Source organism: Physella acuta, unplaced genomic scaffold, assembly GCF_028476545.2.
Source record: "Physella acuta isolate Inbredline_101_S28 unplaced genomic scaffold, ASM2847654v3 ptg000311l, whole genome shotgun sequence".
Taxonomy (NCBI): domain Eukaryota; kingdom Metazoa; phylum Mollusca; class Gastropoda; family Physidae; genus Physella; species Physella acuta.
Window position 1 is genome coordinate 270458 of NW_026731830.1, and position 24597 is coordinate 295054.

General features: G+C 33.1%; 1 pseudogene; it reads right to left on the bottom strand.

Annotated features, from left to right (window-relative positions):
* Positions 1 to 24322, bottom strand: part of LOC131940179 (E3 ubiquitin-protein ligase arih1-like) — a 42823-nt pseudogene extending 18501 nt beyond the window's left edge.
* Positions 24323 to 24597: the final 275 nt, after the last annotated feature.

The following is a 24597-nucleotide window of genomic DNA, read 5'->3' on the forward strand; positions in this document are numbered from 1 at the left end:
ATTATAAATAAATAAATAAAGCTAAATCTAGATATATTGAATAGATCGAAATCAATACACAATTCACTAGCAAACGTTTACTAAAGCGTAGATTCTAAGATTAGGCGAAATGTATACACTAGGACAGGGGTCGGCAACACGCGGCTCGCGAGCCGCATGCGGCTATTTTGGTGTCACGATGCGGCTCTCCAAGTCATTGCACAAATATTAATAGTTATGTTATTTCATTTTCAAAACTCATAACAAAGATTATACTGTAAAGATACACACGTTTAAACAGGATAAAAACACTCAGCCCTGTGACAACAATTCCATGCTTGCCACTGTCCAAATGCCGACTTTTTCGAATACCGTCAATTGGTAAATGTTAATTTAGAATGCATTTCCCTATCTGTCAGTAATAATTAATTTGACGTGAGTTACGTAGTTTTTGTTAGCTTCCTACAGTTGAGCCGGTTACTGGACTGTGGGGTACGAGTTTACCTCGGGCTATGTGGGATGGAAGATACGCCTGGTGAGAACCATAGGACAGAATTGACAGATATTCGGTAATAAAACCAATATCCATGCCAGTTGGTCGGAGTTTGCCGTGTTGAGGCATGCCTGGCTAATGGGAGACAAGTCCTGAGCTGGTGTTATCCGTACAAAAAAAAATTCAAAAAAATTAACAGCTTCTTAAGTGGATAAGGGAAGTCCTATATTTTTATTTTGTGATTACTAATTTTATTTTTCTGGTGAAACAAGTGTATGTTTTTATATGAATAATACTTATTTCATATTTAAATCTATTTATTTTAAATAACAAATCAGATGCATTTACCCAATTCTAATGAAATAATAAAATATTGAAATAAAAATGTCAGTGGCCATTTAAAAACTGCGAAATTTTGAACATTTGAACTTTTGGCTCTTCCGTCTCAAAAAGGTTGCCGACCTCTGCATTATACAATTGTGTAACGTTCTTACAAAAAAGTTAGTTACGTTAAAAACCTCTCTACAAACTTTGTTGGAAGCAGGGAGGGGGGGGGGGGCGCTTTCTTGCGAACAAAAATCTTAAGTATTTGTACTGGATTGGTGAGTAGATAACTCTCTTGACACTTAGTAAAGAAACCAAGTGTATTAACGCGTAATGTACAATTTCACTAGCCATTTATATGATTTGGTTTTTCTGTTGTGATGAATCTGCCCAAATCACTACTATTAGACGAATGCTACACTAGGAAAATAAAAGATATAATCATATTGTATACAAAGTCGACACGAAAATCAAACAGGATAAAACTTTGGAGAGATTTAAAACAATATATCAAACAAGCATCAATACAATTAGCAAGCCAATATACTGAAACATTTTTAATTTTGTAAATATAGTTACTTCAACTAATTTTGGTTTTCTGTTATCATGAATCTGCCCAAATTATGCCAGTCTGAAGAAAAAAAAAAAAAAAAAACATTTTACCATACAGGAAAATGGTCTAGATACATGTTAATAATTAACACAAAAACACCTCACCTATACCCATATACTTGTCAATTTGGGGGTCCCTCGTGCCGTCTCACTGGCCAACGCCTGTCCATCATGTGCTGTATATTTTAACTTAAATAAACATAGTACTGGCTCAATTTAGAACAGTGTTGAAACTGAAACGATAAGTTATATTTTTAGTTTATACACTAATATAAAGGAGAATCTAATGAAGAATTAAATAACACCGCTAATATCAGTAAATTAGCAAAACTGATCTGGCGAAACATAAGAAATAATGGGTCCTAGATAATTTGTCAGATGAAAAAAAAAACGTTAATTTGCATCGATTAAGAAATGAAATTGGCGTTGTATTCAATTTTTATAAATTGCCAAATTTCGACTGCACACAGTTAACTCCCATATATAAATCAATGTTAAAACAAAGGTCTGTAAGGGGAATTAATTTAAGGTAAAATTGTCTAATTAATAAAATGTGTAGCATATACGAAGAATACAATGTAAAACAATTACATTGATTTTCTTTTGTTGACATAATATAAATTCAAAATAGAAAGTGTATTTATTATTGCTTTTATTTAATTTTGGATATTACAAATGCACATGTTTTATTTTTAAACACTTTTAGAACGGTAAAACTACCTTTCGATAATTTAAATACCGACTGACAACTTTCGTTGTGATTAAGAGCGATGCTAATTCAATTGTTACCTTTATATTGTCTTTATCTTGAATAATTTAAACCTGTAGGCCAGGGTTCGGCAACCTGCGCCTCGCGAGCCGCATGTGGCTCTCCTGATGTCAAGGTGCGGCTCTCGAGTTCGATGCACAAATATTAAAAGTTATATTATTTCATGTTCAGATCTCATTAAAAACTATACTGCGAAGAAAAACAACTATAAACAGGATTAAAACACTTATCAGATAACAGTGAGAATAGGTAAGGTCGAAAGTATACGGACAACCGCTTGGGTACCAGTCCCAGCCACACAGCCGTGATGTAACCAGCTCCGTGGCGACTATTCTATGATTGCCACTTTCAAAGTGCCGCCTTTTTCGAATATAATGAAATGGGGAATGTTGTTTTTATACAGGATGCATTCCTAAACCTGTCAGTATGCATTAATTTGACATGAGTGACGAACTATTTTAATTATTAGTTTCCTACGTGTTTTTTTTTCTGTAGTAACTTTTAGATATAGAAAACTTGTTCATATTTTGAACATTTTTTGCACAAAGAGAAATGTTACCATAGTATCTTGTTTTATTGAAATTCCACATTTCATGTACTAGATTTTATGATACATGATTGTGCCACAAACATTTCTGTAAATTGTGTGGTAATTTCATTGTTGTACTCTTGCCCTCATTGTTCATTTATCAGAAGTTTTAATCATTAAACGTGTTAGAGCACAAAGGCCTGATCATTAAAAAAAAAAGTAAAAACAATTTTAATTGAATTGAGAGACCCATTATAAACGTCGTTAACTTCTGAAGTAGTTTAACGATACAATTGACTCAAACATTGTCAGATTTAACTCTAACGCTACACCTACATAAAGAATGTTCAGATTTGTTTCTGTGTGTAATGTGTAAGCACATTATGGTTATATAATGTAAAAAACATAGTATTTTTGTTTGGTTATATAATAAATATACTGAATGGAAAGTTTACCCATATTAAAATCTAGATATTACATATGCAAATGTGATATTTTATACACTTTAAGAAACGTAGAACAACATTTAAATAATGTTAATACCGACAACTTATTTCGCATTAAATAATTTTGCTAATTTTTACCCAATGGTTCGTACCCTTTATCTATCCACACGAACGTTGTGTTATTGATTGGAGAGAAATTTTACAAGCATCAGTAACTGCTCAAAAAATGTGACGATACAATAAACCCAAACACTTTAAGATTGAATGCCTCTACACCTACAGGTAGAATGTCCAGATAAGTTTTAGCTGCAAGACCCCCGCCTACAACGTAATTACTCTCCACAATTTGTATAGAACATAATACTTTTAACAGTGTCCACCAACAAACATTTCACGTGCCCCCCCCCCCCCCTCTCCTCCGGAGAAAATTCTGAAAGAAACAATACAGTGTAAAACAAATAATCTCATCAGCGACCTACACATTCGTTTTCCCAACTACGCCGAGCTGATACCTAGCACCCTTCCTTACAACTAAAGTAAAAATAGAATAGAGTGACACAAACTTTGACTGAACTGCTGAGGTAAAACGTGCACATTCAAGTATTTGTTTAAAATGTTGTGAAAGATAGAATATGTATTTGACATATACAGAAATGCCTCAAAACCTGCACATTTTTTATTATATATATAAAGCTAAATAATACTTTGATGTGCGATACACGTGTTCAGATGTTAGCCAAGATGAATAGATTCAGATACAATGCATTCAGTTAACTAATTGACTAATTATTTAATAGCTATACACACGGTACGTATCTACAGCTCTTCTATAGTGACCAAGCCATGGGTTAGACAACTAAATAAGACAACTATATATTACAGCTAGATAGTTAAACTAGATCAGACAACTACATATTATATTTAGATCAGATAGCTAGATAAGACAACTAAATAAGACAACTATATATTACAGCTAGATAAGAGAACTAGATAAGAGAACTAAATACGACAACTATATATTACAGCTAGATAAGACAAATAGATCAGACAATTAGATAAGACAACTAGAACAGACAACTAAATAAGACAACTTAATAAGCCAAAAAGATAAGACAACTATATATTACAGCTAGTTAAGACAACTAGATAAGAGACCTAGATAAGACAACTAGATAAGCCAACTAAATAAGAAAAATAGATCAGACGACTGAATCAGACAACTAGATTAGACAACTAGATAAGACTAAATAAGACAACTTTATATTACGACTAGATAAGACAACTATATCTGATAACTAGATAAGACAACTAGATAAGACAACTATATATTACAGCGATTTAAGACAACTAGATAAGACTACTAAATAAGATAACTATGTATAACAGCGAGATAATTCAACTAGATCAGTCAACTAGATCAGTCAACTAGATCAGACAATTAGATAAGACAACATAAAAGAGATCTATAAAATAGCCTGTAACATCACTTTAATCTAGCTCCAAGCTTTACACTTACATCTGGTTTTAAATAGCTGGTTGGAGACAATTGGTTCCGATTAGTAATTTGCTACTGTCTAGCTATTGACGTCTATATGATTAGGGTAAATTCGGGCAATCAACGTGACGTCATTATTTTACATTTACTCAACTTTACGCTACACGTGTTACCATAACAAACCACCTCTCCCCTTCCACTCCCCTTCCCCCCACATTTTTGTGTCAAAGTTTGCGCTGACCGTGAGCCCTGACCAAGCTAGTACATTATACATACGCTGTTATTTAAATACTTGAACAAAAGAATATCTAGGCGTTGACACAAATTAATAACTATAATTTTTATAGCATCTGAAAGGACGCTTAGTAGTTCGTGGTTTTCGCAATTGCATGTGTTGATGTGAGGATTGTTAAAGTTGCAAATGTCCGAATTAGTTGATTTGAATGGAATTGTTGTGTTGGGTACAGATGAGGTAAATGCACTTAGATGTGTAACTTTGAGACGTCTTCGATTGTGGCTTTCATTAAGCTGCCACTGATCGAGAATCAACATCATCTGCTAGAGATAAGGATGCTGGCGTTATCCCAGTGTTGATGTTGTTTATTATTACTTGCGACAGTTAAATAAATATATGTATGTAAGCTACACATGTTTTTTTTTATATAAATTACCACTGCTCTACCTAATACATAACATATTGCGGCCATTATAAAAATCTGTTGAACCATTTATATTAAACATACAATTAAGTAGGCCTACACAGAACTTGAGAATGTCGACACATCAACGAGTGACATAATTTTTGTAGACACATAACTTTTAGTGAAGGCGTGTTATCTGATCTCTCTTTAGGCAAAGCTTTTTTTTTTGCCTCAACCATGTAATGTACAGCGTCATTTTACCTTGCAATTTTTCCTTTAGTATTATTATTTTGTTTATCGCTGTAAGGGTTGGTACCGATTACCAACAGTAATCTGATAAGTACATGTATTTAAGGTGGTTTAATCTTACATAATATAATAAGTCTAATTACAATACTTTGTAACATGCACATACAAATGTGTAAATAAATGGTTATGGGCTTATAAGGGTGCGCGGACGTTTGACCACATGTGCTTTGACAAATAGGGGGTTTGACCACAGATGGGCTTTGACCATAACGGGGCTTTGACCATAGGGGGTTTGACCATAGGGGGTTTGACCATAGGTGTTTTCTCAGCAGACGGTCTGTGATCACAGGTGGTTTGTCAACGTTTGTTCTAGCTAGCAAATGCATTTCTATTTTGGCCTAGCAATTGAGCGTGTTGACTGTTGCATCTGCGATAGAGTTTTGGAATTCGCCATTACATTATTCTTTATAGTCGCCATGTAAGCAGCAAATGCATTTTTATCACTAATATGTCATTATTAAATTTAGGGGGTTGGGTGGGGGCGGCATCGTGTGGTTCTGTTGATTCTGGTCTTGTGGTATATGTAAGCTCCGTCCTCGTTGCATTTTTCTGCTTGGTTGCATCAAATTTAGTTAAGCTAAAAAATCAATGTACCAGCCCTTTCCGTAATTGCATAATGGAATGGACTTTTCGTTAGACCTGTCTAAGATGATTATAGTTCCTAAGGTGGCGTGCTATTGGTTTACAACAGGCTGCAGATAACATCACAATTGTGGCGCTTTTAATGGGCGTTTTATCCTAGATCTTATAAATCAGTGTTGTTACGTTCTGGGTTCATTTCAAATCAATAACAACGCTTCGTGTTTAACTTCACTACTTTTATTCGTCTCAATGCATTCAAGCGTACCAGAACAGCCCTCGTCCTAACCGCTACTAACCCGCTGACTGCCCCCACAATCGTTCACTCGCCCTTTTATACCCGCATTCGACCTTGGGATTACAAGACATAAACACACAAGGGTAACTACACAGTAAGGTGAACTCCACTCACACAGGCACTCTCCCCTAGTTCAAGACTATTCTAACCTATTCTAAACTAACCTACAACTGGCCCGTAACACTACCCCCCACCTAAGTATTTGTAGTAATAACTACAAATACTGACTAACAAATCCTAGCTAAATAAAAAAACACAAAGCCTTTCATACACATACACTAGTTAAAAAATATACATACACAAAAAACATACATAAAAACATACACAAGTTAAAAATATACATTCCGAAGAATGTATATGACAGATTGTATATACAATGAAATACATAATGACAACATACAGAACTGCTACAATTTCGAGCTAGCACAAATCATTCGTGTAACTAACAAAAAAAAAAAAATCATACACACCCAGTTGCATCGTACCGAATCTAAGAACTTTCCAGACCAAAGATTTTTTTGAGTCTACCCTGTGCGCTCTCTGGCTGCACTGGTTTATGACTCCTACCCATATCTCAACCATTCTACATCACAAAAATTTGAGTCTACCCTGTGCGCTCTATGGCTACACTGGTTTACGACTCCTACCTATATCTCAACCATTCTACATCACAAAAAATTTGAGTCTACCCTGAGCGCTCTATGGCTACACTGGTTTACGACTCCTACCTATATCTCAACCATTCTACATCACAAAAAATTTGAGTCAACCTGCGCTCTATGGCTACACTGCTTTACGACTCCTACTCATATCTCAACCATTCTACATCACAAAAATTTGAGTCTACCCTGTGCGCTCTATGGCTACACTGGTTTACGACTCCTACCTATATCTCAACCATTCTACCTCAAAATTTGAGTCAATATAATAATAATAATAATAATATAATGTACGACTTTTATTAGCAATGGAGTCGGAAGAGTCTTGCTGGCGAGGGCATTCCGGTGAATCATGCAGTGGATTCTCCTTGGCTGGGAGCTAAATCTTTTACTGTTTTCTGTAAGCCCGTTTTTATCCCAAACATACAGTGCACATCATCCATACAAACCCCACATCCGTTTTGTATATTAATCATCCAGTTCCAAAATAACGTATTTATTTGCTCCATAATATCTTCACAAAATAGCAACTCTTCTTTCCTATCATCGGAATAAATATGTTTCAAAAAGATTAATTTCATTCTAAATTTGTTTTTTAACATCTACGGAAATAAGCCATAAGCCGCTGAATAGTATTATTATACAGAGCTATGTTTTGTATCTTTACTGCGCTGGAATGCCCAAGAAATAAATTCACCATCTTCCATGTGCATGGTTTGATGAGATTGTGTTGTTTGTGCCTGGTAATTTCTAATGCGACTTCATTTTACGCTTGCACTAATGCTGTGTTTCCTTGAAAAAAAAATCGTGTTGGATTAAGTCTCTGATGTTTGCAACTAGCTTCATTCCGACGAAAGAACTCCATATCTTTTTGGTGTCTTCCGAATGACTCGTCTCAAAACGAAGTTAAAGTTTTGAAGGTTTCATAGACTCATGACTGAGTAAAACTTTGCACAGTAGGCATTGTTTTTCTCTATTTCATTTCCGGTGATGTTAGGAAAGCCGAATTGCAGATATTCTTCTAAATATATTCTATTTTATTTCCTGTGATGTTAGGAAAGCCGAATTTCAGATATTCTTCTAAATATATTTTTTTTTAATTACTAGGGTTTAGTCTACCATTTCGCGACTTCACCCCACCACCTCCCCCGATAGGGGGATCCTCGCGCGAGGGGTCGGATTCCCAGTTTTAGAACCCGTTTTAAATGATTTAATTATTTTAAAAAAATGTAAATACAATTTTTTTTTTTTTTTTTTTTTTTTCACATTTGTATTTTTTTTTTCACATTTGTATTTTTTTTTTTTAAATACCTTTATTTTCAATAGAAATAATTACATCAACATATAAAAATATGTGACTGCTTAGTATTTAACATAGTTCAAACATTAACAAAAATTATCATTACATGAACACAATGGTGAACATTGCTAAAAAAGATCAACAATTCAAATGAACATAATTAGAAATAAAGAAATTAAAGCATGTATTTTTTCACCATAATAGTAATAGACTTAAATGTTTTTATAGTTTTTAAATCATCTAATTATTTTTTATTTTTTTTTTTTATTTTTTTCTTCTTTTTTTTTTTATAAAACAAAATAAACTTTTTTTTTTTTTTTTTTTTTTTTTTTTTTTTTTTTTTTTTTTTTTTGTTATACTTTTATTTGCAATTAAAACAAGTACATCAACATCAAATTTTTTAACGTAATTTTGAACACCAAATGAAAACGAAAGGTTTTGCAAATGTACATAATGAATATTTACATGATGTCATGTACTTGATTATAAAAAATTGCAAAGGATGACAGTTAAAGGGGTGAAGGTCAAATGAAAGTATCAGAAGTCTGGGTGGGGAGAGGAAAGGAAATTTTTCAGTGAGGGTCAGTGGGACAGTGAAGCATTTTCTAATAGGTATTAAACAGTTATTCAGTTTGTCGTTCGATCGGCTAGCAAAGTTAAAAAATTTAAAAAATTTTATTATAGAAAAATAGAAGCTTTTTATTTAACGTTTCTTTAATATAAACTAGAATTTATAGTAAACTACCTGTTTTAAATATTTTATGAATAAGTTAAAATTGTTTATTCTATTTACATACCATAAACAATTTTAATACTGTTGTTAATATTATATTTAAATACAAAATTGTGCGAGTTTTTTTGTCATAATATATTTTTTTTCTAAATTAACTCCCTTGAAAAAGTACTTCTTTTGTAACATTAACATGGGAGTTAATTAAGTGTACCATAAGTTTGGTAATTTATAAAACAACAACACAGGGTCAATTTTATAATGTGGAATTACATTGAATCTGGAACCGTAAAATCATTTTAAAACTCTAGAAAACACATTTTAATTACTTTAAAGGAGCCTAAAAAGCTACTTGAATAATTTCAGTCGTATATTTCTTATTTAAAGAAAAAAAAAAGTATTAAAATTGGTTATTTACTAATCTAATACTTGTTACATATATTAAAAGAAAAAATATTTTATTGATTAACTTAATGTTCTAAGTGTCATAATGAATGCTTCATTAGTAAATATAGTGGGGGGGGGGGCAATTGTGGAGTCTGGTCGATTCGGATTTTGTCGCAAATGTCGAAAATGTAAGTGTATTGTCCGTCGGTTTTTCGTTGATTTTCCAGCGTGGTAACATCAAAGTCAGTTGAGCTAAAAAAAAACACGTGTCAGCCCTTCCCTAATTGCGTAATAGAACGGACTTTATGCTAATCAACTGCCTATTTACGTGGCCCTTAGGTTTCTTTATAGACTGAAGGGTGGGGTAGTCTAGATAACGGGTCGGCAACCTGCGGTTCGCGAGCCGCATGCGGCTCTTTTGACGTCAAAATGCGGCTCTCCAGTTCCATGCACAAACATTTATAATTATTTTTTCAAAACTTATTAAAATACTATAAAGAAAACCAACTTTAAACGGGATAAAAACACTCATCAGAGAACAGAGGGATTAGGTGAGGTAGAATGTATATGGACAGCTGACAGCCGCTTGGGCACCAGGCCCAGCCACACAGCCGTGCTGTGACTAGCACAGTGGTGACGGTTCCATTCTTACCAATGCCGAAAAGCCGACTTTTTAGAATATCGTCAGATGGGAAATGTTATTTTATACATAATGCATTTCTCTATCTGTCAGTATGCATACATTTGATCTGAGTGACGTAGTTTTTTTAGTTATTAGCTCCCTACGTTTCAGCTGAGTACTGGACAGTGGGGGTACAAGTTTACCCTGGACTATTTGGGATGAAAGATAAGCCCTGTGAGAACCGAAGGACAGAAGCGACCGATACAGTAATCAAACCGATACACAAGCCAGTTAGTCGGAGTTGGCCGTGCTGAGGGCTGCCTAGCTATGAGAGACACCTCCTAAGCTGGTGGTGTCGAAAAGAAAGAAAAGTAACAGTTATTGGCTTCTTAAGTGGATTGGGATCGGCATATAGTTATATTATTTAATTACTAATTTTATCATAGCAGATCTAGCTAAAATACTTTAATATGTTTTGTACGAATTATTAGTATGTTTTTTTAAGTATAAATACTACTTAATTTTTAAAGCTATTTATTTAAAATCAAAAATCAAATTTATATATATCTAATCCTAATCAAATACCAACATCTATATATATAATTCTCTTCTGGGAGTCGTTAGAAAACAAGCTGCAAGCGCGCCTTACAGTCCCCTCTCTTCCTCTCTATCGCTACCACCCCACACCCCCTCTCATGGTCTGGTGAGCTGTGGTTCACGCTGTTTACATTTGACAATCATAGAGACGGGTTTGGTGACGGCTATTAGGGGCAAATAATTTAGTTTGAATCGATTTTAAACTTAGAGGGGGTAACTAAGAGGAGGCTGCTTTCACGTGGGGAGGGGGGGGGGGAGGGGGGTTTAGTGTTTTTAAGAAAATATTTTAAGTGGCAGCATTAGTACTGCCGAATTCACAAATTATAAATTACTGAAAAGTATAAAAAAAAAAACAACTAAATAGCGGCGTATGATACGCAGCGGGTCGGCTCGTATTGATATAAAAGTGTTAGTGGCTCTTTAAAAACTGGAAACTTTTGTAAATTGTAACTTTTGGCTCTTCCGGCTTAAAAGGCTGTCGACCCCTGGTCTAGATATATGTTTTCCTCATTCCAAAGTGTCTTGTATGAACAAATAGCAACGAGATGCATGTTTGTGTATCACTGCCGGTGTGTTGGTTTTGTGTTTGTGCCTCAGTGGTGTTGTGTTGTAAATTAGTCTATATGCTATTTCCCTGTCTTTGGGTGTAAAGAATTTTAAGATGGATGTTTACATAGTGACCTGAATTGAGGCCTATACTACCATTACTGTGAATATTTGGGCAGTAAATCTTTGTTGTAAATGTAATCTTTGGTGGTTTAAATGGATAATCGGTAGGAAAATGAATGGCCAAAGAAAAAATACCATCTGCATATGACTATCCGGAGGTCTTTGAATCATTGCTTCCCACTGATATAAGTCATCTCCACAAACATGTTTATGTCATTAGTATGTTCTTTGAATAGGATTATATAAATATATATATATATATATATATATATATATATATATATATATATATATATATATATATATATATAACTATATCTCTCTCTCTCTATATGTATATATATATAACTATATATATATATATATATATATATATATATATATATATATATATATATATATATATATATATATAATTTAAAATAAATATATTAAATATATGAAATAATCTCATTTGTTTTTGTGTTGAAAGTGTCTACTATAAACATCAGACTACTTGAATTTGTTTTGAATTGCTCAAATCTCCCAGTGAATTCATCCCTTATTTTATTTATAGTAATGCTGAAGTGATTCATGTTAATAGTAGCATTGGTTTCATCACAATATTTTTTTTTCAGATTTTTCGTAATTAAGTAATTTGCCGCGCTTCATGTCTTTAAAAAATAGTTTTTTTTTCGAAACAAACAACTACTTGAAGCAAGGCAAAGGCTGGGTTTTCCTTTCCTGTCAGTTTTACACTTAGCTAGTTTAGTTTCTTTATGATATCCACAACGAAGTTGAATGTGTCATTTCAGATTGGACAATTTAATAATTTCATTGAAATATTGAGTAATTAAATAGTGAAATAGAGTAGAGAGTGTTGTTACTTATTTATGTTTATTAACATATCGATCATTACCGAGTGTTGCAGAACAATATTTGTATGGCGTTAAAGAGCCACAATTTGACATCAAAGCAGCCGCATGCGGCTCGAGAGCCGCATCTTGCTGATCCCTGACCTACACCAAATGACTAGTTTGAAAAAAACAATTCTTAATATGCAAATAGAGGAGATAAAGCATTGGCATCTTAGAGGGTCACAATTTCAATTATAGGAAAATAAAATTTATTTTTTTCAAAGTACCATAAAAATACACTGCCTCAAAATATAAATAATATTTTTATATTTCAAGTACTTATTTAATTATTTATTGTACAAAATTAAATTGTTTACAGTTTATGTATGCGTTTTTTTTATATTTTATTTAACAGTGAATGTTTTGAGTTTCTGTTTGTTTTAAAACGATGTACTTTTAGTTAACTCCCTTGAACATTATTTGAGATAATGTAACATAAACATGGGATTTACTAAAGTGTAATATAAGTTTGGTAATTTACAAAACGGCTATACACGACGATTTTCATACTATATTTTCAATACACTTACTAAATAAGGCCCAGTTGTGTAACTACATTGACTCTAGAACCCCTAAAACTATTTTAAACCTCTAGAAAACACATTTAAATTATTATCAATGGGCCTTTAAAGCTACTTGAATAATAAATTAAAAAACGTATATATATATATATATATATATATATATATATATATATATATATATATATATATATATATATTAGTGTCGACTCACACTTCAATAAGAAATATGACACGTACAAGAACCATAGCAAATTGGGGTCCCTCAGACCGTCTCACTGGCCGACGGCAACCCTCCTGTGCTGTATATTTTAACTTAAATACACATAGTATTGGCTCTATTTAGAACAATGTTGGAACTGAAAACAATAAGTTATATGTATATATTAAACAACAAAATTCGTTCACACACTAATATCAAGGATGAATCTAATAAGGAATTCAATAATATCGCTGCTGTCAGTTAATTAGCAAAACTGTTCTTGCAAAACATAAGTATATACGTGTCTTAGATAATTTGTCAGATGAATATATAAATATTTGCTTCGATTAAGACATGAGATTAGCGATGTATTAAATGTTTTTAAATTGTCCAATTTATACTACACACAATTAACTCCCATATATAAATCAATGTTATAACAAGATCCTGTAAGGGGAATTAATTTAAGATTAAATTATTTAAATAATAGAATGCGCAAGAACACATAAAGATTATAATGTAAAACATCTTAAGTTAATTTTTAGTTTTGTTTAATAAAAATACAAAACGGAGAGTATTTTTTTTTTGCTTTGATTTAAGTAATTGGTATAAATTATGCAAATGCTCATTTTGACACACTTTTAGAAACGCAGAACGACTTTTTTTATAATTAAAATACCGACTGCTTTGATGTATTTGTACTCTACCCAGTGTATACACGCATATAGTATTTTCTCTTTAAAAAAAAAGAAAACCAAAAAAAGGAGATCTAGTTCTAAATCTAAAAAATTAAAAATAAAAATAAATTCGAATTCAAAACAGACTAATTCACTCACACACATGACATGTTGTAATTTGTTTAAATTGAATATAACTTTTTTTTTCAGAAAAAAAAATATTTCCTCTTGAACTAGATCTATGTTTAATTGATCAAGTAGTTTAATGACTTAATGATACAAAAGTCCCAAATGTTTTCAGATTTAACTCTACACCTACATGAACAATGTCCAGATAAGTTTCAGCTGCAACATCCTCGACTACAATGCAAGTACTCACCACATCCAGAGAAAAACCTGATTGAAAGTTTAACAAATTAATTCATCAGCGACCAACACATTTAATTTTCAAATTAAGCAGAACTGATACTTGGCACCCCTCCTTACAACTAAAGTAAAAATAAAATAGAATAGAGTGAAGCAACTTTGACAGAACTTAGGAGGTAACACGTGCACTTTCATGTATTTCTATAAAATGAAAAGATGTAATATTCATTACGCGCATAATCACACTCCCTCGAGTTCGCCACAAAGCATAAATATTTTAATGATATATAAAGTGATAAATGACACTTTGATGCACGATATACGTGGTCCAACATTATCTAAGTCGAATAGTTTGAGATAAATTATATTCACTTATTGACTAAATAGCCATACACACTTGACCCATCTACAGCTCCTCTATAGTTCAGACAAAGTCCACAATGTTTAGATTTTAGACACATACGTAACATTTATTTGCCATGGACGATTACTAGTAAAATAATTTAGCCAAGTCAACATTTTATACGCCGATCTTCAATAATGAAAAGTTGTTAAAACTCACTGAGTACTTGAATAATTATAAAATCTATGTAATTGCTATGATTTAATTATTTTGGCATTACTTTACAATGTCTAACTAATCGTGTTTGGGTAATGTTCTGAGGTCCGTCCTATTGGAATCCAAATTTAAAATTTATACATTCTCTCTTCGTAGCAATCACCTGATTCAAAAAACTCTCTTCAGGCAAATTATAATGTTTTTTTGTTTTTTTTTTAATTTTCCTTTTAATTTTTGTAGCCGCGTCACATAGAAGACAATGACAGCGAATCGATAAGAAGAAAAATGAGAATTATTAAAATTTAGTATGTTAATGGAAAGCCTTTGTGGAAAGTACCGAATGATGAACGACCAACAGCTAACTAAAACTCGATTCAATGGATGCATTAAACAGATTCGGGACTTTGTCGCGTTACCTCAATGTTGATGTTGTTTATTATAAATTGTACTAGTTAAAAAAAATACATGTATGTTCGCTGCTCATGTTTTTATAACTTTCCACAGCTCTAATTCATACATAGCAGATTGCGGACATTATATACATGTTTTGAATCGTTTATATTAAACATATAATTACGTACACAAGACATAAGATACGTGGATGAATCAACAAGTGACATTCTTATTGTACACACATAAAATTTAATCTATTTTTACGCAAATATGTATTTATTTATTTTATTTTATTTGAAATTTTACAGCATAATTTTACCTGGCCATTTTCCTTTTTGTATCAGTTTATTGATCTGTGAGGGCTGGTACCGATTTACTATAGTAATACTTCTGTATAATATATGCATTTATTTATTTAAGATGGTTTACTTATACATACAATAAAAACGGTGATTCAACTATCTGAAAATAGAAATGTAGCCTACTTTTAATTTTTATTTTTCGGTGGGGTTGATTGGGTATGGGCTTATAAATAGAGCTGAAAGAAATTTAAGATTGAAGAATAATATTTTAAACGAGCTGAGCCGCGGAGTATCATACGGCGTATAATCCCTTCGATTCTTTCTCCCCCCACCTCCCCGCCTCCATGAAAGTAGCCGTCTGTGATAACAGTTTACAGACGACACTGAGAAGATCAAGCTCAACTTCTCACCTCTACTTAGTTTCCAATAGTTTAAAAGCTAATTCGACCGGCTCTACGATTGTAAACATTCGGGGAGAACCTTAGCTACCCAGAATGGTGGGGTGGTAGCAATATGCTATAAGCCACAAGAGCGGAGAAGTAACGGCTTGCCTTTACGTGGTAGTGTCTCGCATAGTCCCCATGAAGAGAATTATATATAAAACAAAACAAAAACAAAAATACTAAAATATATTGGGCTATTTATTTTTTTTTTTAATGTGGAAGGGTTGATGTTGGGTTATAAATACATTGAGGTTCTTTAATCATTTAAAATATATTACTGTTTCATTTGAAATACATAAACAATTACTCAATAAATATATACATCCCTTAATTAAAATATCTTAAACTTCTATTTGAATCTCCTGTTCTATTAACGCAAAAATAAAGATATAATAAAATGTTGCAGTGCAATAGTTTTATCTTTATTTTAAGTTTGGCACATAAGCAGTCTTTTTAATAAAATTCTATTTGTTGTCAAATATTCTGTTTCCTTATACAAGTAAAAAAAAAAATCTAGATACTTTTGTTGTTTGTTAGCTCCCTTCGAAAATAGTCCTTACCTCTCTTGAAATATATTTTCATGTTAAGTGATAAAAAATTCATAAAAACGTTTTAATAATGATATAATCAGTACTAATGCACTAAAAAGTAGAAAATAAATGAGTTTAAATATATAGACAACTATTTATATAACTATAAAGAAAAGCGTGTGTCACTTTATTATCTATTGGATACTTTTACTAGGAAGCGAGTCACGCTTTTCTTTGTAAGTAGATAAATAGTAGTCTATTATATTATTATAAATTTAAAGAAACTCATTAATTTTCAACTTTGTAGTGCATTAGTAGATAAAAGATTGCTATAAAAACGTTTCAACAAAACAGGTTGTTATGTGAAAACTTTTTTGTTTTTGATTTTGTCAATTCGATTGTTCAAAAGAAAAGCACTCCATATGTCAACTTCTTCACCTTACTCTAAGCATCCTGCAAGACTATTCCATGCGTGACATGATAGTGCCTCCACTCGCGGCAATTCTTTTAGAGCTGTCAAGTTGTGCAGCGTAACATGTATGTTTTACTGGACCTCCAACTATTTGTACTTGCTCTTGAGTTCAATGAACTTAAAGCAATTTAATTTGAAGCGAAACAACATCAATTCCATTCCAAATATATCAAAGTTAATTTCCTTTGTTTTTGTATTGAGATGATCTACTATGAACGTCAGAGTACTTACATTTGTTTTGAATTGCTCAAATCTCACAGTGAATCCATCCTTTATGTTGTTTAATGTAATGTTGAAATAATTCATGTTAATAGTTGCATTGGTATCATCACGATATTTTTTCAGATTTTCGAAATTATGTCATTTACCGCATTCCATGTTTTCAAATAAAGAATGCCATATTTTTATATATTTAGTTCATTTTCTTTTTTTTGTGATATCCACCATTAAGTTGAATGTTTAAGTTCGATATCAGAGTTTCTTCCAGGCGTCTCTTCGGGTACACCCCACCCCCCCCCCCCCCCCGAAGATGGTCTACCGCCACCGAACGAATGGAATTTATATAGAAAATATTTACTTTTAACAGTGCCCCCCCCCCCCAAATTTGAGTCCCTCCCCCTCCAAAAAAAGTTGGATGCCCCCCCCCCACCCGGAGAAAATAGTCTAGAAGAAACACTGTTCGGGATGGACAATTTAATAGGATGCCCGTTGAAATAAAGAGTAACTAAACATTCGAATAGAATAGCGAGTATGTATTGTTTATATTTACTTTTACATCGTTGTGAACAAAAAATATTTGTTTGAGTTTTGAAAATAAAATAATCTTTAATATGTGTGCATGATGCTGAAAAGCCGCATCTTGCTGTCAATGGAGGAGCATGCGGCTAGCGAGCAGCAGGTTGCCGATCCTTGCAATATCTAGATATACTAGTTATTATTAGGTACGATCAAAAATATTGAAATGAAATTCTCTACGATCTCAGCGAATAGATGTGGAAAAAATATTATTATAGAAAAAAAAGAAATGCATATAACGTGTCAGTTAAATACACTTCAACACAAAAAAAAAAATATGTGTTTATATTTCATATAAAATGTAAATATATTTTTTTATTAAATACATTATATATATATATAATATGTTATGATTATTTAAATACTATATTTAAAAATTGATTGCTGCGAGATTTTATTTTCTTAAAAATTATATTGATACTTATCTCCCTTGGAAGGGTCGGCGTGGTCGAGGCCGTAAAGCTCATGGTGCTAAACCGAAAAATCTCGAGTTCGAACCCTGGGCAATTGAGGCACGTTAGCTGGGGAAAGCCATTCTTCCAGGAGATACAACTCCAAAATCAAACAACTGCTGCCTTGTAGTTTGTTCTTGGTTGGACTAAGGCTATGGAAGCTAATCCAAAATAAAAAAGCAGGCTGAAATTTTAGTCAATGGCCTCAATGGCGAATAACTACTTGACACGTATCGTTAATTGTGATGGAGGCGTGGTCGAGTCGGCAGTAGCTCATGGTTGTTAAATTCGAAAAAAAGTCTCGAGTTCAAACCCGCTGGCAGATAATTCTCGATCCCTTCCAACACTAAAAATTAAGAACGAAGAAGAAGAATCTCCCTTGAACATATTTTTGATAGTGTGACCTCAACATGGACGTTAATTATGTGTAATAAAAGTTTGATAATTTATAAAATATAAATACACGAACGATTTTATAATATGCATTTAAAACACTTACTAACTAATGCCCATGAGTGTAACTCCAAGGGCACTAGAACCCTTAAAAAAATATTTTATAATTCTTAAAAACGCCTTTAACGTTTCGTTAAAGAGCCTATAAAGTATGATTCAAATACAGCCCCCAGGTTAGCTATTAGAGTGGTAAAATAGGTGTTTAGTACTCCACAGTATGCATGCTGCTGTAGAAAATACAATATGTTTAGAAAGTATGTATCAGGCAATATATAAACAACCTCCACCCCCTCCCCTCTTAAAAATGAGAGGCGACCTCTTTTTTTTTTTTATTAAAAAGCAAGTGAAACGCTCCCCGATATAATTAAAAAGTCGAAATTAGTTAGAAAATTTATAAGCACTAATATAAGATTTCCTAGTAAACTTTCAATTTAAAACATTCTTGATAACTGTTTGTATTCGCTGGGTGAAAGTGCATGCTATTCCCTAGCCTCAACATTCATGATTGAGTTCATGTCATTCTCATCTTTTAATTTTTTTTTTAATTGAAGAAGTGTTGAAAATCTACCCTCGCAAATATATGTAGAAGACACAAATAGAACTAAACTAGAGGTCGGCAACTTTTTGAGACAGAAGAGTCAAAAGTTACGAATTTACAAAATTTCCCAGTTTTTAAACAGCCACTAACATTTTATTTCAATATTATTATATTTGATAAGGCGCCTACGTTTGTTTAAAAAAAGGCTATACACTAGAGACACGAGCGACAACAATAACAGTTGACTTAATCGAATCATACGCGCTCTCCGGAACGGGGCGATTATGCGCCATGGGCTTACCCGTGAGCACCATGGCGCCTACGTTCATTTACGATACAATGTCGCTCACCAAATCGAATCAGAGGCGTCATCCGGCGTGTCCGCGGGGTGAAATTAGGCGCCCAGGGCTATCCCGCGAGCACTACGCGCCTACATTAGTTTTAAGGAGCACCCTACAATATTGATAACGCGCCACACAACATTCGATGATTAAACCGAGCTGGGGGCTGAACGTGGCGCCCCTGAGATAGTGTAATCAAGTTCACGAGAGCGCCACTTTTCGTCATCGACACTTAGGCGTTGAGTGATTAACTTACACTCAAGGCTTTCATACAACACGCCAAATGGCGTGCTGGGCCGTAGTGTAGGTAAACCCGTGCCCCGATAAATATGATCCAAGCACAGGCATTCTTTACATTTAAATAACTCAGTTTTAGAAAACAAGGAAGTACATTGAAAAATAAAGTAACGTAATATTCTAATAGAATAGCATGTGTTTATTGTTTGTATGTATTATTATATCCTTCATTACCGCGTGTTGCGGACTAATATTTTCATGGTTTAAAAAAAAAAAAAACTTATTAATATGTATGCACCGAGCTGAAGAGCCGTATCTTGACATCAGAAGAGCCGCATGCGGTTGCCATCCCCTGTAACTGGTTATTAGGGTAATAATGAATTTAAAATATTTTACAATTAATGAACGAATATAAACATGCTAGCGGGTAAAATTTAATTAAACATGATTTTTATTATAGGACAATAAAAGATATTTGTATAACGTGCAATACAAATTCACTGCCTCAAAATAGTAAATATTATTTTTATATTTCACGTACAAACATAATGTATTTGTTGTATAAACTTAATATTATATAAACTATGTCTATATGTTTCTTAATGTTAGATTTCAAATTGAATGCTTTGACTTTATTTGTCTTAAAATGTTTTTGTTTTAGTTAACTCCCTTTGACATATTTTGATTCGGTAACATCAGCATGGGGGTTTATTAAGTGTAATTTAAATCGTAATTTATAAAACAGCGGTCATTTGTATACTAACATATGCCCATTGGCGGAGCTACAATGATTTTATAACCCCTAAAACTATTATAAAACTCTAGAAAACACATTTAAATTATTATTAATTGGCGCATAAAGCTACTTAAATAATAAAAGAAAACGTATACATCTTGTTCGTAGAAATACAATTATCAAAACATATTTATTTACTAATGTAATATTAGTACTAGTAATCTTCTGTACACGAGAACATATTTCCATTAAAACAATAACTAATATCACAAGACGACTATTTAGGACCACCAGTTAATTATAGTACGCTCTGTGAAATAGTGTGTTGTATATAATTAAAAAGAAAACTTAACGTGTTTTAAATTTTACAAAGAAGACACATAAAAAATAGACATGCCATTAGTTTGCGAATAACATACGTAACATGTATCTGAATATTAAATAAAGGGAAGCAACCTTAACAAAAGTTAATTCAAATAAATCCACACGGTAGCCTTGTTTACTGTAATACTTTCTGAAACTTCATAACTATAATTAAACTACATTTAAATTAAAAATATAGAACTGGTTTCTGTCACGAAAGTATAACAACCTGAATTTGACCTAGCTAATGACAAAATTGTGTGCCGACTTACACTTAAACAAAAAATATAACATGTACATGAACCAGATTTAACCAGATTTAACCATGAAACTACAGCTATATATTAGATGCTATTTGAATGGTCAGTGAATATGTACCTTATTAATGTTCGAACTGTAAAAGTTTGAATGTAACACAAACTAATGTCACAATTAATCCAGCCACACCTGTTATAGAATATCACGCTATCCAAATTATGCGCAGGGCAGTTTATGAATACATTTATTTTAAACCGAATATTATTTGTTCATTTATTAATTTTGTAAATAAAGTTTTAGTTCAATAATTTTTTGTATATCTGTTCTTAAGAGAAAGAAAACATACTTTTACCATACAGGAAAGTGATCTACATGGCTACAGGACATTACCCCCCTGGATATTCCCCCCGGACATTCCCCCCCCCCGTATTTACCCCCCGGAGCAATTACCCCCATGTCAATTACCCCCTGTCAATTACCCCCTGTCAATTACCCCCCTGTCAATTACCCCCCGGGGAATTCCCCACTCCCCCTCTCAAGTTAAAATCCTAACTTTAACTAGAATTTTATACCTATATACTACTTTAATCCAAACCTTAAGAAAAAGACCAAAACCTAAGCATCCACCTTAGCCTAAAACTTCACACAAAACCAAAACCAAAGCTAGACACAACTCTAACCCTAACACTAGCTCTAACCCTAACCCTAACCCTAACCCTAACCCTAGCCCTAACCCTAACCCTACTCTTAACCCTAAACTTAACCCTAACCCTAGCCCTAACCCTAACCCTAATCCTAATCCTAACCCTAGCCTAGCCCTAGCCTTAGCCCTAGCCCTAGCCCTAGCCCTAGCCCTAGCCCTAGCCCTAGCCCTAGCCCTAGCCCTAAACCTAACCCTAGCCCTAAAACCTAACCCTAACCCTAACCCTAACCCTAACCCTAACCCTAACCCTAGCCCTAGCCCTAGCCCTAAACCTAAACCTAGCCCTAACCCTAACTCTAACCCTGTCCCGGGGGGGTAATGTCCTACTGGGCGGGGGGTAATTGACAGGGGGTAATTGACAGGGGGGTAATTGACAGGGGGGTAATTACTCTGGGGGTAATGTCGGGGGGGGGGGGGGAAATATCCGGGGGGTAATTGACAGGGGGGAAATGCCCACCTCTCCTATACCCATATATTAGTCGAATTGGAGTTCCCTCACGCCGTCTCACTGACACACGGCTACCCCTCATGTGCTGTATATTTTAACTTAAATATTATTAACACAATGTTGGAACTGCAAACAGAAAGTTATATTTAAATTTTCAACAAAATTCGTTCACACACCAATATAAAGTATAATCCCGCTGCTGTCAGTAAATGAGCAAAACTGTTCTGGCGAAACATAAGAATACCGTGTCTAAGATAATTGAATCAATGAATCGCATCGATTATGTAATTAAATTGGCGATGTATTAAATATTCATAAATGGTCGAATATCGATTGCACACAATTAACTCCCATATACAATTCAATGTAAAAACAATAGCCAATAAGGGTAATTTATTTAGGATTAAACTGTCTAATATATAAAATATGGAAGCCTATATAAAGAATATAATGGAAAACAATTTAAGTTAAGTTATTAATAAAATAATACTAATTCAAAATAAAAAATATATTTTGTTTACTTTTACGTACATGTCAATATTAAATATGTAATATTTTCATTTGAAAAAACTTTTAGAAAATATGAAAGATATATTGATGAATAGAATGCCGACTTTTTGTGATTGGTTCTATATACAGGAATTGTATTCGCAATAGTTACCTCACATTCTCTTTTCAGTTAAACTTTTTAAAATTTGATTTATAATACACGCTATAATCTTCAGTAACGGTTAAAGTAGTTGAATGACGATACAATTGACTCAAACATTTTCAAGTTTAACTACACTACATGAAGAATGTCCAGCTAAGTGTAAGCTGCAATAACCTCGCCACATTTAGAGAAAGACAAAACCTCAATGAATATATTATCATAAATTAATTCATTAGCGACCAACATATTTTTTTTTCCAAAATACTCAGAGCTGAAACCTGGTACATTTCCTCGGGCTGCTTTGATGTCAGCACATTGTACAACACGACGAAAACACCGTCTATAAACAATGCACTTCTCACTACATAAAAAAGACAAAACGAGACTCTTCGATGGGTACCTCCAAAACTCGTCAATGATACACTTATCCAAGCAGTAGGACTCTCCATAAAAAAGAAATCAACTAGTGCACTGAAGTCAAACCTCATGGACGGCAGAGACACAACGGTTCAAATAACCATAGCAAACACATAAACCCCAGATGAAGCGGCTCCCTTAATCACGCAACCAGATACGGTAAAAATTAAAAGCAGTCAACACAGTGAAACTGACATCATTTAATGAAATTGGCATCAACCAAATCCACTAACCCTCAGCAGAAATAATTTAGATCCGCAGGTTTCGTTACAAAATATTTAGAAATAACCGCGACTTCGTAACAAACAAAAACAAAGCTTATTCAAAAAGTACAACATACACTGACCAATTTGTTGTCATCTCTGTATAAAATTTTCTGTTCCTACAAAATTAGAATCGCCTATTAAGATAATGTTATGTGTTATTGTTTTTTTTTGTTTTTTTTTTTAACAATTCAACATACATTTAATGATAAAAACATTAATTAAACAAATTTGGAAAAGTATAATTTTTGGGATTTTTACATTTGTAGATTTGTCATCACTTTATAAGTGAGGTTTTAATAATTTTATGCATCATAAGTGACATTGTAATATTCATGAAAGTTGAATAACAGTCATTCTTTATATACAAATATTACACAAATATTTTATTACTTCACTTATTAAATAAAGGTAACAATATATAATAATAGTTATATGAGCTCAATTAAGAAGGCATCTCTGAGCTTTTAGAAGACAAAACAAGAAGAGAAATGTTTGTTTTTCAGTCAAATCAGCTTGAAATCCACTACTAAGTTAAGTTTTCAGCTGAATGAAGTAAAAAAAAAATGCTCCTGTTTTATTCTAAATATGTGCAAAACTGTTTCATCAAGATGTGAATCTGTCATATTGTCACCTCACATCTCTTGAGTTAAATGCAAGACACATAAGAAATGGAGAAGCCTGGAGAACTCTTAATGCACATCTTCTCTTCGCTGGAGTTGTCCCGTAAAGTGTCAGTGATGCCCAAATCTTCTTAGCTTTACTGCTTGGAACTCTAACCAAAGCCATGCCACTGTCCATAACTCTTATAAGATCAACAGTAGTGGCAGCACCTATCTGCTCTGAAGTTTCTGTAACAGCTTGCATAATTAAATATTCGTACTGTGTATGTGTTAACATTTTCATCATCTATTGTCAACTGAAGTCTTAAGTAAAAGTAGGGATGCTTTTTATCCACTTTTAACAAAGATGACTGGCTGTGTTCATGTGATTCCATCTTAATTAATAAATAATTTGATCTAGGCCTAAACAGAAGTTTTATAAATTGCCGAGAAAAAAACAAAAGAAAAAAAGAATGAAGCCAAAAGTAGGTCACCAACCAGTTCTACGGCTCAATAAAGCCATATTGTTTTCGCCACAGA